The sequence below is a fragment of the Ischnura elegans genome, chromosome X (assembly GCF_921293095.1).
Source record: "Ischnura elegans chromosome X, ioIscEleg1.1, whole genome shotgun sequence".
NCBI classification, from domain to species: Eukaryota; Metazoa; Arthropoda; class Insecta; order Odonata; family Coenagrionidae; genus Ischnura; species Ischnura elegans.
Window position 1 is genome coordinate 9,859,402 of NC_060259.1, and position 14,708 is coordinate 9,874,109.

Sequence of the window (14,708 nt, forward strand, 5' to 3'; positions counted from 1 at the left end):
CTCTTCCAGAATACGGGTCGGTTATATTTTCATTCGATATTTCATTAGGGGTGCACATCTCCTTTGTTATCTCGGTAGCATTGCCCTGTACCAAGGGTGAGATCTTTGGCACAGAAATATTATCCTGGCAGATAACTAGCATGGCTGTAGAATCATCTTTTATTTACTTCCATTTTTCAACTTAGCATTAGATTTTTAAATCAACTTAATTTATTCAGTATTTTCAGAGAAACTTAAGGCTTCTTCGAGATCAATCCATGTTATGTATCCAAATTCGTTCGCGTGCCTATGCGTTCCTATGGGCCGAGCCACCAATGCAATGTTGCTTGAGTGATGTTCCATTTTCATGACTTTCTAATTGTGTTTCACAGTATTCGCAGGGTGAGCAGTTGTTCATTTTTTAGGGGACGTAAATAAGGGTATGCCTCTATCATTACCTTCATGACTTGAAGAGGTGGAATTATATTTTCTCCTTCCAGCTAGCCGTGTCGTATTTAATTTTTGTATTTATCATTGTCATTATTATTATTACATTTTACATTATATTTTCGCGCATTTTCATGCTTTTCACTATTTTACGCACGTATTTCATTCATCATTCATTCAGTGTCGCTCATTTTCTCTTCCGATTCTGTCTCCTTCATCTTATGCTACGCTTCATCTGTCCGAAAATGAGAGCAAACATTGTCCAATATCTCGTGCTTGCATCTGAGAATAATTGGCCTCGGGCTTATGGAAAGTGTGAGAAGCTCATAGTTATGTGTAACCAAAGTTGAAGAAATTGGAGAAGGATTCGTATTGACTCGCATGCTAGTTCATTTAATGAGGTGTAGATACTTGAGCGTATTACGGGATTTGAAATTTTTATAATAAAAACAACATTTACGTAGTTTTAAAAATGATTTTATTTTTAATTTAGACGTTGATTCGGAGAACATAATATAGGTGAATACGATGAATGGAAAGAAATTATACATAGCAGAAATTTTATTTCATCCCATAGTCAACGGCATTTCATTGATTGAATAACCCCTAAACAAAAAAGCTATTTTTCTATCCATTTTTAAATAAAAACATGTCAAATTTAAGTATACCGGGGCTAGCCACGGTGATAACTTTACAGATTCACCCGCAATACACAAATTGAGCGAAAAATCCACGGAGAAAAAAATCTCCACAGAGGAGAATGAAAAGATTTCACAGAGGAGAATCACGCCGCGGTAGCTTAACTGGTTATACCTTTCGACCGGAAATGGGGAGGTCCGGGTTCGAATCCCTGTAAAGGTGAATGATTTTTTTCTGGATTTTTCGCACAAGAACATGTCAATTTTAGTTAATCTTTCGAGGCCTCGATCAAAATTCACCCTCGAATGGCTTATGGCATCCTTGTTTCTGGGCTCTCTGTGTTTTCCGTTTTTAAGTTCATTGAATTTAGTAATAGTGATCGTGATTTTAAAATCACGCTAGACTCCCAAAACACATCGTTGATAAAACTTAGATTTCGATTTATTATAATTAAATATCATATTTGCTTGCCGTTTATCTTTGGAGATAGCAATTCCCTCCAGTTACTTGACTCTCTCCAGTATTTGGAAGCGTCTTATTTCCATTGCCTCTATCATCCGTTTTTGCGCTCTGGATAAATAAATCTGGACAATGCTTTATTTCTCTAGGATAGTGAATCCCAAGGCTATGCTATTATGGAGATGTTCATTAAGTATCATCCCATTTTGCTTCGCCGAAAGATATTGGATTCTTTCGACAAGTTGTGAATATTAAACCTATTGTTAATGGTTTTTTATATATGCCTCCTGAATTATAATGTTCTACATTTTATATTAAATGCTTCGATACAATTCCATCGTTATTTGATATTTTATACTCATCATGATAGTTTTGTTCCGACTTCCGTGATGGGAATAGACTTCCTTTCTTGAAAGCTTATTTTTGTCTTTGATATACATCGTTTCACATACATTTGATATACATACTTACTTTAATTATTCACTTCTCTTGTTGTTACCTCTATTTCCTGAGTTCGCCGGAAGTCAGCTTCAAGTTGAATCCTGTCAAAAATATCGCGGATAACGCAACTTGTGTCACACAGAAGTAAGTTTTTGATTGCAAATGTATTTTTATCGCATTGGAAAAATATAAATTTATTTTACCTCCAAACTGGTATAAACCAAAGGAAATAATTTTTAAAGTTTTAATTCTAGGAAATGTAATAACTACTGAATCCCCCCTGATTAAAGAATAAGAGTACTCGCCGGGATGGGGAGGAAATATTAGCCCGTTGATCTAGTGGTCTCTGAAACGCCTTGTCTACTTGATGGGGAGTTTATTTGCATTGAGTGAGGATAGAGGTGAATTACTGAGGTTGAAGTTCTGGGAATGCTTACGAATGATGCAGTCGATACCATGCTTACTTACGTGAATCTTGAATGTGGCCTTATAGTGGTCTCATGCACTGAGAGTTCCTTATCCAATTTGGTGCGCAATATTCAGCACTTGACTTCATTTGAGCCGAAGTATCTAGCAAGCAATCAATATTGCTGCGAATAACATCTCCGCATTGGCCTTACGCTCCCCCTACCATCTTTGCTCACCCAAATCCAAGGGCCCATTTCTCCATTGGTAATTCCAATTACTGAGTGCATGCCTCTGGAACATGGTAAAATTGGTGGCGAGATCTCTGATAAGAGTATCACATGATTATTTCTTGTTTCTCTGCCTTGGCTTACTTACATTGGACATCAGCACTAGGCTGTTTCTAGAAAAAAGTAGTGTTTGATTTCATGCGCGGAATATTTCTGCCCCTGAGTTCACCGGACCTCTGGACTCTTCTCTCCGTCGGGCGATGGTGGAGCATTTGTCTAGGGGTCTGAGCTCTGTGGTGGTGGAAGGGCCGGAGGCGTCGCGACGGCCGCGCCTCCTCAGTCACGTCGTCGCGTCGGCGCCTTTCCTCCCCTCGCTGAGGTCAGAGTAAAGCGTTTCTGTGGACGGCGACTTTTAATCGCCCAGGAATGTGTCTCATGCCTACATCAGGGACAACTGATTTAGACATTTCTTTAATACGCTATAATATCTCTAGCCCCGTAATTTACACAACGCGTACTCTTACCGTCTGAATCTTCTTCGTGACATATGCGGAGTTTCTTTCTTGATAAGTATGCTTTGAAATCTCACCAAGTTTTATGGTGATTACTTTATGCAAATTTTGATTGAAAATACATTGAAATGCTTATTTAGCGTTAGAGCGTACATCTTACACCTTTCCCTGAGTGGACGTGGTGATTTAGTGGGTAGAACTAATAATAACGAAGGTAGCGCTTGGCTAAAAGGTCCCGTGTGAGGTCCATGAACCCCCCAAAGATATCCTCGTGATGCTCCTGAGAGGGAGGACTGTCCGCCCCGAATGTGTCAATTTACTCGGTAATGGCTTAGCATCGGGTGATCTATATCCTCATCTATCTAAAAACACTCGCGTTGAAGCACCGAGTGACTGGTAAGGGAGCATAGGTTTTTTATTTTATTAACTATGCTGACTAAAGAAATATTTGATTACATACAGATTTTAACGCGGATTGTTTTCATTTCCAAAAAAAATTGAATTATGTATTTACCTAGGAAAAATATATTATCGTATGGATTCCTTAATTCTGGTCATAAAAGATGAATGATGCGCCGCGGAATAGTGCGAAAAATGGGTAATCGTGCGTATGGCCTCCAATTCTGCCACACATTGGGCTGCGATGTGGAATCGACCGTAATAGCAGTAGCTATACTTCCAGCATTCTGTATATTATACGGATTCTACTCTGCCAGTTTTTCATCCGTTCATGAAAAAGTCAGAAAACGGCAATGTGGGGCAGGACGTGCAATCTCTAGCGGGTCCATTGAAACGACCACCAATAAAGATCGGCTGCACCCGTGCAGTAAAAATCTCGAAGAGCAAAGCGGGAGCGAGTCTGGAACTTTTTTTTACGTCTCCAGGGCGACGATCGCCTCGTCTTTCCGCCATTCTTTGCTGTGCCGCCCCGCGCTGCCTTATTGGCAATTCGCAGTCGAGCCACAAGTAATGTCCCGCGGCTCATTGATCCCTCACCTATGAATCGGCTTGTTTTCCCTCGGGAATCCGCCGGCCGGAGACTTGTCGGTGGCCACCGCAAACCACGAGGAGACCGCAATGTCACCAAAGAGTCGGTCGTATGCGGCTCGCGCCCCGGCGGCATTCGAATGGGCGGGAGAAATGACGGTGATGAAAAGCGCGGAGGTGTCGCGCGGAGACGGGGACGCTGATGCGTGAATGTGTGGACGTGGCGGGGCTGCGGATGACAGCATTGGCAGTCGGGGCGAGGGCGTGGGAGGGGGGATAGGCAGGGGGGGGGAACAGAGACGCTCCGGGCTTCGGATGAAATGAGCGTGGCGTTATTGATGGGCCATCGGCAGTATGACTAACCCGCGACGGTTCACCAGTGTGTCGGAAAGCGGTCGATGCAGGAGCATTCTTATTTTGCCGACGCCTAACGTTTATTTATGGGGATCTGGTGTCAGTTTCCGTGATTATAAGTGTAATGACGATAGTGAAATCTATATCTCTGATAGACAATCTTTTTTACAGGATATGATGTTCTTACTGAGCATGCGCTACTATGCGTTTTCATTTAGAGTAAGCGCTAGTTCACCACAGAGTGTTTAAATGAGGCGGGAAGTGTGGGTTGGAAAAGTTCTAAAATTTATTTTGATTTTAGGCATAAGGAAATTTCTTATTTTGTAAGGTTTTCTAAATCAGGATGTTCATCTTAATGATACCCAGCCAGCAACTTCTTGGTTGTGGGGTAGGAGGTGAATATTATCCAGTAACTTCATGGATACATGCTGCATTGTTATAATGATTTCATGCTTATACGTACGCAACCTAGCGCGGAATAGGGTTGTTCACCAATTTTTTTTTACTGTCTTAAATGAAAGTACACACCGAGGGGATACCGGCGACAGTTTCAGCGCTTTTCTAATCAAAAATTTAATCCTAAAAAGGCTAGGCGAAAAGTGTGGAATCCGAGGGCCGGCTCAAACGCTCCGAAAGCGCACGAAGGTTGCCGAAGGCATGCTGACGTCACACACAGCGAACTTCTCGCGGAAGCCGTCAACCCGGTCGAAAAACCTGTGATCCTGCGTCAGAGAAGAAACAACGAGGGTGAAAATGGAGGAAATTAGGAAGAAGGCGTATATATATAGCGGCGCTTTCTACCGCTTTGTAATTCTACCACAATAAGAAATCCGGGAAAACGTTTTATAACTGTGCCTCTTAATTCTCGTGTGCGAAGGAAATGGTTAACTGCAGCAATGCGAGATGACCAAAAATATCAACGGCAAGACATCTTATTATTGCTGTGAAGATTCTTTTAATGTTAGTGTTAAAATTATACTAAATACATCACAACGTCAGTTTACGTGATATTTTTTTACTTGCGGTCTTCCCAAATAAGTCGAACGGACGAAAAAAATTTTAATTTAAGTTATTTGAATGGAAATAATTTACGAAAGATTAAGAACAATGTTTATGCTACTATTCAATGATCACCGAAGTTAATTGATGCTAACATAGTCTTAGATTTTTAATACACCAAAGATTGACACACAGTAACCAAACATAATGTTTATTGATGAAATATTCTCGAGCACATTCTCAGCCGAGAGTTTTTGAGTTGGTGAAAACAGTAATATAACTGACTTAATAATGAAGCTACCCCTAGAGATACTTAGGAATACCTAATGATCCAATGTACGCGATTGATTTGCCCTCTGGAATATTTAAGATTGCCCCTAGAGACATTTTCATCACCATCATCAAAATTCAATTAAATGACAGCTTGGAGAGATTAGGAGACCAATTACAAATCAGTAAGACAAGAGTTTTTCTACTATCCACGCAACTTTACCTCTTATTTCACATTGCTTAAAAAATTTAATATTCTTTCCGAAGCATAACAAACTTGATCTACCTTTGTCTTTTCAAGCCAATTACAGCAATGTACAGTATATAATTGAATGTTTTGAAATTCAAATTCGAAAACCCTCTGATCCAATATATCAAGCTTTGACATGGAGTGAGTATAAAAAATGTAATGCCATCAAGTATTTAGTACCTTGTGAACCAAATGAATTTGTAAATTTTGTTTCCCCTGGGTATGGCGGAAGAATAAGTGTCAAAAATTATTTTTCCTGTGGTTTCTTCTGATTTTGTGCTCAGGACAAACTCTTCCTTTCATAGTGTATATATTATTCTCTTTTAAGTTAGAAGTTACAAACTGCTGAATCGCCGTATTCTTTTCTGGCAGCGCTGAGATAGTTTTCAACCCTTATTAGGCCAATATAATAGACCCGTAGCGCACCCCGATTTTGGACGGCCGGCAACATTCCAATAGTGAACAATGGAAGGGCATGGGAGCTTGCACACTGACCGACCGCGCACCGGCAATGGTAACAAGTCTGTTAGCTACCGGCCAATGCCACTGCGGATCCCCTGCGCCAGCTCAACAAGCAAACAACTTATCTTTTGACCTGTGAAAATCCGGCGTGTGTGCAAGTAGTGCTTCACCGGTAAAATATCGGCCGGTATTTTACCGGCCGTCCAAAATCGGTGCGTGTGCAAGGGGCCTTACAGTAACATTCACAAGAATAAATATTGACAATAATTCGCCATTCCATATCATGATTCAGACAAATCTGCGACGAACAAAAGTGATTATTTTATGATAATAGTTTCCTTATGTCACCTAAGTTTTTATAGGCTATAAATTATCAAAAGCCTTTAAAACTAAAAAACGAGCATTGCGTGACAGGGATTTGTGATATAATATGAAATGTACCCCTCGAGAACCATTTCAGCGTTTACTAAGGGATAATTCGAATAAAAATGGAAGCCAGGGCTGAGTAAATCCTAACAAAATTAAATATTTGATGGAAAATATACTCTTAAGTACGATTAACATATTTAACAGTGCTATAATAATTAATATGCATTGACTCCTAACTTGCCTGCTTGACTCCTTGAATTTCCGGAGCGCTAAAAATGTCATTACTGCGTATTTAGATTTTTTTCTTGTCTTGACCTCTTCTTATTCATGATAAAAAATGAGCATCAGAGCACTCATTTTAGGTGGGGTAGTAGAATTAGCCCTCACAAAGCCACAATCCGAAGGCATTTCTCACCACGGCATCCACAAATTCAAGCACGGCACGGATAACGGCGTTCACCGAAAGCGTGCAGTCAGCGAAGTAGCTGTGTGTGACGTCACAGCCATTCGAGCCTGACTTCCCGCCGAAACTGGCCGTTTCAAAGACGCACAAATTTCAACGGAGCACCAAAGAAAATGTAATGCACCTATTGCAGAAATTTTTTCACCAATGTGAATTGTTAGCCAAAACTCACCGTTAGCATCTACTTAAATGGGTAATTTCGTTTGAGGTTAACACCCCTATTGTCGCTGGCCATATTTGTGTTTGCAGTATTATGCAATATTATTTTATGTTATATAAACTATGTAAAGTAGCGAGAAAAGACAATAATTACTATGCATATCTTTTTGGGAAGCTCCGACTCTGCCTAGGTTGTCTCACGTAGCGTTTCCACTCCGCTGCAGCTGACCTCTTCAGGGTAGACTCTTCACTTCCTCGCATTTTCAGGGCATTAAAGATGATTGTGGTGAAGAACAGATGGAAGGAGGCGAGCGATTTCTTCTCGAACTTTCTTGTTCTGACCAGGACGCATGAATCCCTGCCGATGAGTTTTTTCGGGACCTATGGGCCATTCAAAGCGAAGTGATGATACCTCTCCAAAATGAAATTTAAATGGACGCAATGTAGTCGTCAGAATGAAACATAATGGACTTGCACTGTGCTGATTAATTGTTATGCTTCTAAAATACAGCATTAACTTCGATTTTCAAATTTCCCTTAAAGAAGATGCATCTTTCCTGCTCGACCGATGCTGTTTACCCTCGTGTTCCTTGTTAAGAGCTTACCTTATCAGCTTGAAATATTATTCAGGATTCATTGGGTAGGCCATTGCTAACATTTGCATGTAACAGAAAGTGATGCATTGGTATTTTCTTGCAGGAATCATTTCTATCTGTAAGGCAAAGATTAATGTGGAAAAAGGTTTACTCTGCATACGCTGAACATTTCAAGGTGATAGCGTAAGTTTTAAAGAAGCGATACATCACGAAGATAAGAATAAGATAAAAAAAAAACGAATAGAAAGAAAAGCTAAAAGGAGACCAGAGTATCGGGAAATAAGTGCTTCCTTAACTTCGGAAGACATGCAATAGTGATTACATGGCCAGTTTTTTTACATGGCCAGATTATTTGTTTTTCTATTGTCACAATGCCCCTCAATGCCTCAAGTAGGTGTGTTTAGAAATCAGGTGTACTTAATATTAATTAATGTTATAAATACCTTTTTTGCATTGAGAGTGAGATTGTCAGTTCAATCTAGCGAAGGATAGGAATTTCGTGTCACCAAGTGTTGACTGCTACATAACCTGTGAGTTGCCAGCAACCTTGATCACAGACAATCCAAAATCCACATCATCTTATTACACTTTTAGCGACTTATATGGGATTTAGTGGGGTATGATCACTTCCCGACTTTATTTTGGCTTCAGGTTGCGTATTTTGTGGATATCACCATAAACTAGTGAATTAGGCAGTAATCACATTTTGGTGTAAGACTGATTGAATTTTGCCCATATGCTTTGAGGAACATTTTAAGCAGTCGCAACCACCAGCATAGTTAAATTTGTATTAATCTGCATCCGCCCATCATATTTTTGGGATTAATACCAATATTTTAGGGGAATGATAACGACCTCTTTTTTAATACATTCTGAAGATATCACAGTGATTGGTTGATATTTTTAAATTTATAAATTTTCTGGATTTTTTTCAATGTTATTTCAAATATTTTAGGTATATTCAAATTCATAATTTTTATTTTACAAAATTTTCGAATACACATCAGGAATAATCATTTTTACATTCTTATAAAGCTCTCGTCAGAAGCGTTATTAAATTACAGAACATCGAATTGACATAATTAATGTATTAGTTGAAGGTATATTTAAATACTATTTTTACATGGTGAATAAGTTAAATAATTAAAATGCATTTCCCCAATTTTCGAAAATTCATAGAATAAATACCTGTTTGGAAAATATTCTCACAATACATAGGAGTATAATATAACAATCAATGAAATATGAAACAGTTTGTTTAAAATGAACGAAAGATTGATTTAGAGTTGAACGCTGGTGTGTACATACCATTTTGAATAGTAAGCAGAAAAGCGACATTTTCCCATTTTACAAGTAACGCATACAGTGCGGTTGAAAGAAGGGAAAATTTCTCTTTCAGGCGACGCCGCGCCGTCTTTTAATAGGGTAGTTTCCTTCGTCAAAGAAAACGAAAGGCATTGATTGCGATTCGTTACCCACCATTAGTGTCTTCATAATATACGAATTAGATGGTTTTAGAAATCCCAGTTTAGATGAATGGCAATGGTCAATTTTAACCGCATTTGAAAACGGCCAGATTGGCGCCCATGCGATGCCACTCCACGTGACTTCACAGGGACATAGTTTCTATACGAGTAGATAGGAGTTTTACATCAACTGAGATTACCAATGCATGCATGATGCACAGAGCTCAGGGAAACATGTCTTAATAATCACCTATTAAAATTGCCTTTGGTCGAAAAGTTTCCTTCTTTTGATAAGGTATTAATAATCCTTATTTAAGCCAAGCGCTACCTGCTAGCAGCGTACTCTGCTACCCACTAGCAGCCTGCATCGTAGCGGCGCTCATATCCTCGCACCAAGGTGGCCTCCCCCGGCGGCAGCGGAAACCAGAATGACGTCACACGGGCTATTCCCAGCATTCGTACTTACAATTAGCCGTCGCGTTTTCGCCCGCTTGAAAATTTTCACTTTTCATTTAATCGCGAAAAATAGATATCGTCATTTAAAAATCTAAAAGCGTGAAATGCGTACTCCAGGAGTAATAATCTTTCGATTTAGGCAATAAAAAAATAAAAGGAAACCACCCTATTGTTATAACAGAGGCTTAATGATCATTGCCATCGATGTATTTCATTGGCTGCCTCGGATGAAAATGAAGTAATGTGGCGCCTATATTTGATTGCTATGTGGTCGCTATTTTCACTATCCCACGCCTGAACTCTAATTGTGACCTGCAAGGAGCAGATGTCCGCTTTAGCTGCCTAGAATTGTGAACAACTACATCCAAAAGCCAAGAAAAAATACTCCACCACCATTTTTTCCACTAATAGGAAATCTCACATCTGCAATGTTTCGGTCCATACGATCCGTGCCACCCATATTTCTATTGTACTCCCAAAACGTATTCGGCTGGGCTACCTTCTTTCTCCTCTTTTCTATTCTGCAGTGACTGTCAACTTTTTTCATGTGGTGGACACCATGACATGTCTAGTCAATGATGACAACAGAAAAGTCCACACACCTTGCAACTATAACTTCATTAGCATCAATTTTCAAATATATGCATGAGCCTCTATCAGATGTTTTACTCAAGTTACTTTCTTTCAAATAACAATCTTTAGGCAGTTTATATTCTTCAAGAGTGCGTGTTGCACCATATCCGCGGGAATTGTAATGAGTGAGGAGGGTCATTCTTGTAAATAAGTTGTCAAAATATAGTCAAAATGGCAATGGTGATCGAAATCAAATTGTGGCGCATTTTCCAAAATCTATTTCGTATACATGGTTTGAGTATTTGTTTTTACTTTGATAAACGTCAAATTCATTTAGTACCCATTGGGGGAATTCGAACGACAGAACTTGTAACCAAAATGGATTGGCTGCCACCGTATGAATTGCTTGCAGGGATGGATACCAAAATACGCAGTCATATTCTCGTCAAGACATAGTTTTCTCAGCGGGAGAAATACCCTGAAACGTTCATTCGTTTAAGTGTTCAATGGGCGGGGCTCCCACAATTTGTCTTTCGCGTTGGGCGTCGTATTGTCTGCGCATCGAAGAAATTTACTTATCACAAGGAATCTATTCCTCCGCATGGCTCCAGCAACCATTGAGTTGTGAACATCCCTAGAATCTTTCTAGAAACATCACTTGGATGGAACCCCATTATAACCTCATAGCTGCAAGATTCTGATGAAAACTTTTACCCCCTTTTTACTGATACTAGGAGAGGAAAAACCAGTGAACGAAGTATATTCATCTGATTTTGCCATGAGAAAATCAAAAATCTCATTCGAAAAAACCAATTCAAAAATTTCTACAGATGATTTGTCCTTTAATTCAGGAAGATCTGTTTCGGGGAATATGGTACTGCTTAGAAAAAGACCATCCCTTCGCCGCTTGGCTGCTTCTTTTATTACTTTCTTCTGTTTGTGAAGTGGTTTAAGTTTCGTTGACTTTGAATAATTATACTTACGTGTAACTGGTATTTAAATTTTATTCTTGTCTTGAAATTCTTTCGCAATATCATCGTCAAGCCGCGAAATAATCTCCACTCTTGCCCGAAGTTGTCTTCCCGTTCAATTTTCCACAAATCCACCATCCTCGTCATCTGCAATGTCCTCATCACAAGCAACTGCTGCTTCTAGTGGCTCAAGGCATATTGATTCCATTTCGTCAAGCTGTGCGTTTTCCGGAAGCTCTTTGACTTCACGCAGTGTAATATCTTTGATCTATCGATGTCACAAAGATTAAAATTTTTAATTCAAACGTAATTACCGAAATACAAGTTTAAAAATGCAAATTAATCGATTAATGGATATATATAAAAATCGTTTGCCGGGAATTCGAAGGCAAAAACGTTGAAATTACTTTAAAGCTTGAGGAGAGCTCAAATATTGTATCTTGGAAGATTTGCATAGGGATCCGCCCAATGCGACTTCTATGTCACATTAGCGTTTATCAGAGATTATTTCAGCAATGGAAAGCATTGCCAAACATATTAATGTATTATTAATAATTTTGTATCATTATGTTAAAATGTACCTAAAATCGTCGCAGTAACGCATATAGTTAGTGAAAAAATGAAATACTTTTTCCATTTTCAGTGTCCAGGGAACACACCGAAGTACCAGGTGATATTTAAGGATACGTTTTCAATCTCACTTGACGTGTCATACACCGATATGAAGCCCTAAGTACACTAACAAAGTATAAAACACAACAATGTGCCATGTCCGAGCGATGCAAGAGCCATTAGAATGGAGCGATACCGAGTGTGACGCTTTGGTCACGTGGGACGGATCCAGGTGAATACACATGGAAATATAGCTAGGGAAATGCTTCTGAGGGTGGTGTGGGAATTTACTTGCTCGCTGCATAGATCAAGTCAGAGTTTCAAAGGACGCACTCCGCTCGCATATGCTGCTTTTGCGCGCGGACAGGGTTGGGCCACGTGCTCTGCGTTCAATGGCACTTCTCAATGTTATACCTTCCTAAATCATGCATAAGCACTTCGTAAAAGACCTCTGAAATATTGATTGCCTCTTTTTACATGAAACTTAGGGAATCGTAATATAAGACACATTATCTGTAGGACTTCTGTATTTATGTCTACATATTTAGCCAAGATGGGTTAATTTTGAACCCTAGGCATGTTGAGTCAAAAGAAAACCTTCATTTATGACGATGTCGATGATATTATTGCATCTTGAAAATATTAACAAATTTATTACTTCGCAAACTTAAACAAGAATAATTAATAAATGTGTGCCTAAATAGGGCACATAAAATTGACTGGAGAAGAGGCGTAAAGAATAGCATTCTCCTGTTGGGATATGGTGCTTCGGGAAATTACATACGTACTTCGAAAACCTCTTAATGTCGCGGGGAGGCTATGAGTCGCTCGGGAAAACCAATGCATCGAAGGAATAATAATCGATCATTTTAACTCACTCGCAGTCCGAGGGCTTTGGTGCGGTATGGAATTAAGAAAAAATAACCAATAACTTCAATTGGCCTTCCATTGGGTTTCAAAACAGTTACCAATGGTTCAAAAGAATTTCTGGGGCATTCTAATGATAGAGGCGTAAAAATACTAGCATTATTACATGTCTGAGTTTCCCTAAAAAGCAGCGCTGATATCAACAGTGATAACATTCATAGTTGTCTGTGGTATTTCATTAGACATTTTTCTTCGATCCATTACACTACATATTCATTCTATACCACGGGAATATTTTTCTTTAAATGCAATAATAATTATCAATAAGTAGATGAAGTATATTCATATGCTGCAACTGACTGGTTAAAATTAATGCTTGGTTGCTCTTCCACGTTAACTTTTCTAAAGGATAAAATAAATTGTTAGATCTTGAATTATTGGATAGATCGAATTTAATGCGGGATTCCTTGTGTATGAAGAGTCAAAGTGCAATTATGCATATCAGGTGGTCCCTGCATTAGGAGCCGTCTAGCCATTCCACTAAATGCAAGAGAAAATTTTCAAATACTTTCCGTTCTGCTGGAGCAGTCAGCGACTGCTGAAATATGTTCGAGGGATAAATTTTGGGATATATTAGATCGTAATGTGGCCTCATCCAGATTTCCTGTTTTAAATATTGATTTGACGTAATTTGAAGATCTATGATGCTAAGCGGGTTTTTTTTAAGTCAGAGTTTATTATTTGTTCGCTATGAACTGGTTAGTTCCGAGAAAGGCTTTATTGTTTGTATCATCCTTTTCTTCGGTGGTATATGACAACCAGTTTCCAACTTCTAGTTGATAACAAATACGTGTTGAGTAATGATGAAACTCACTTCCCTAATTGAGGGATTATATTGCTGGTTTGGAACTTATTTACCAACACAAAATACATTTTCAACATTGAATAGTTGATATTTCACATGATTTCCTTGAGTACTGTCGTCTCTCTATAATATACCTAAATTCTTTATTTTGAGTTGAGCGTAAAAAAAGTATGTTTTGTTAAAGAACTTGTTGGTTGCAGCTAAATTTCATTGTTATTGTAGCTATAATTTAAAGTTTTTAATGGAATGGGGATATTTCTCTGGTTTCCCTCCGTCTGAGCCGAGGTTTCCATGAGTCGAAGGCGGGCCTTCGTGGGCAGAGGGGGGTGACAAACTACTGCGCTGTCGACCGAGCTCACGGTTCACCTCTAGCGCAGGAAATTCAACTCTTTAAAGTCAATTTATCTTCATCTTGACTTGGGTATAGGTTTCATGGTCACCCCATGGATGAATTCCCTTCGAGTGGGTTGGGCGAGGAACGAATTGGCTGGCGGAGGGTGCGGTCGATATATCAGGGTGTATTGTGAGGCAGGGACCGATGCACGGATTGGAGCATTTCACACACGCTGACGCTGCTTCGGGTGGAAAATTTAAGTGCGTTCAATTGGAGTCAACGCGGGATAGAGCCTGGCCGGGAAAATTTCCGAGATAGAAATCATAGAGCCGTGGCGAGGAAAGAAGGATTATAGGGTATTCGTGACAGAAAAGGAAACCATCTTACTCTTTCTCAGAAGAGTACCAAACCACTGACAAGGATTTTTGATCAGCTGAGCTCAGTGTGATTCATGCATTCCGTAGTTGTGTCCATTTTTGATTGCTTAGTCCATTTAATCGTCGAAACTCCCTATTTCTTTACAGCAATCATTTTTTGTGGTAC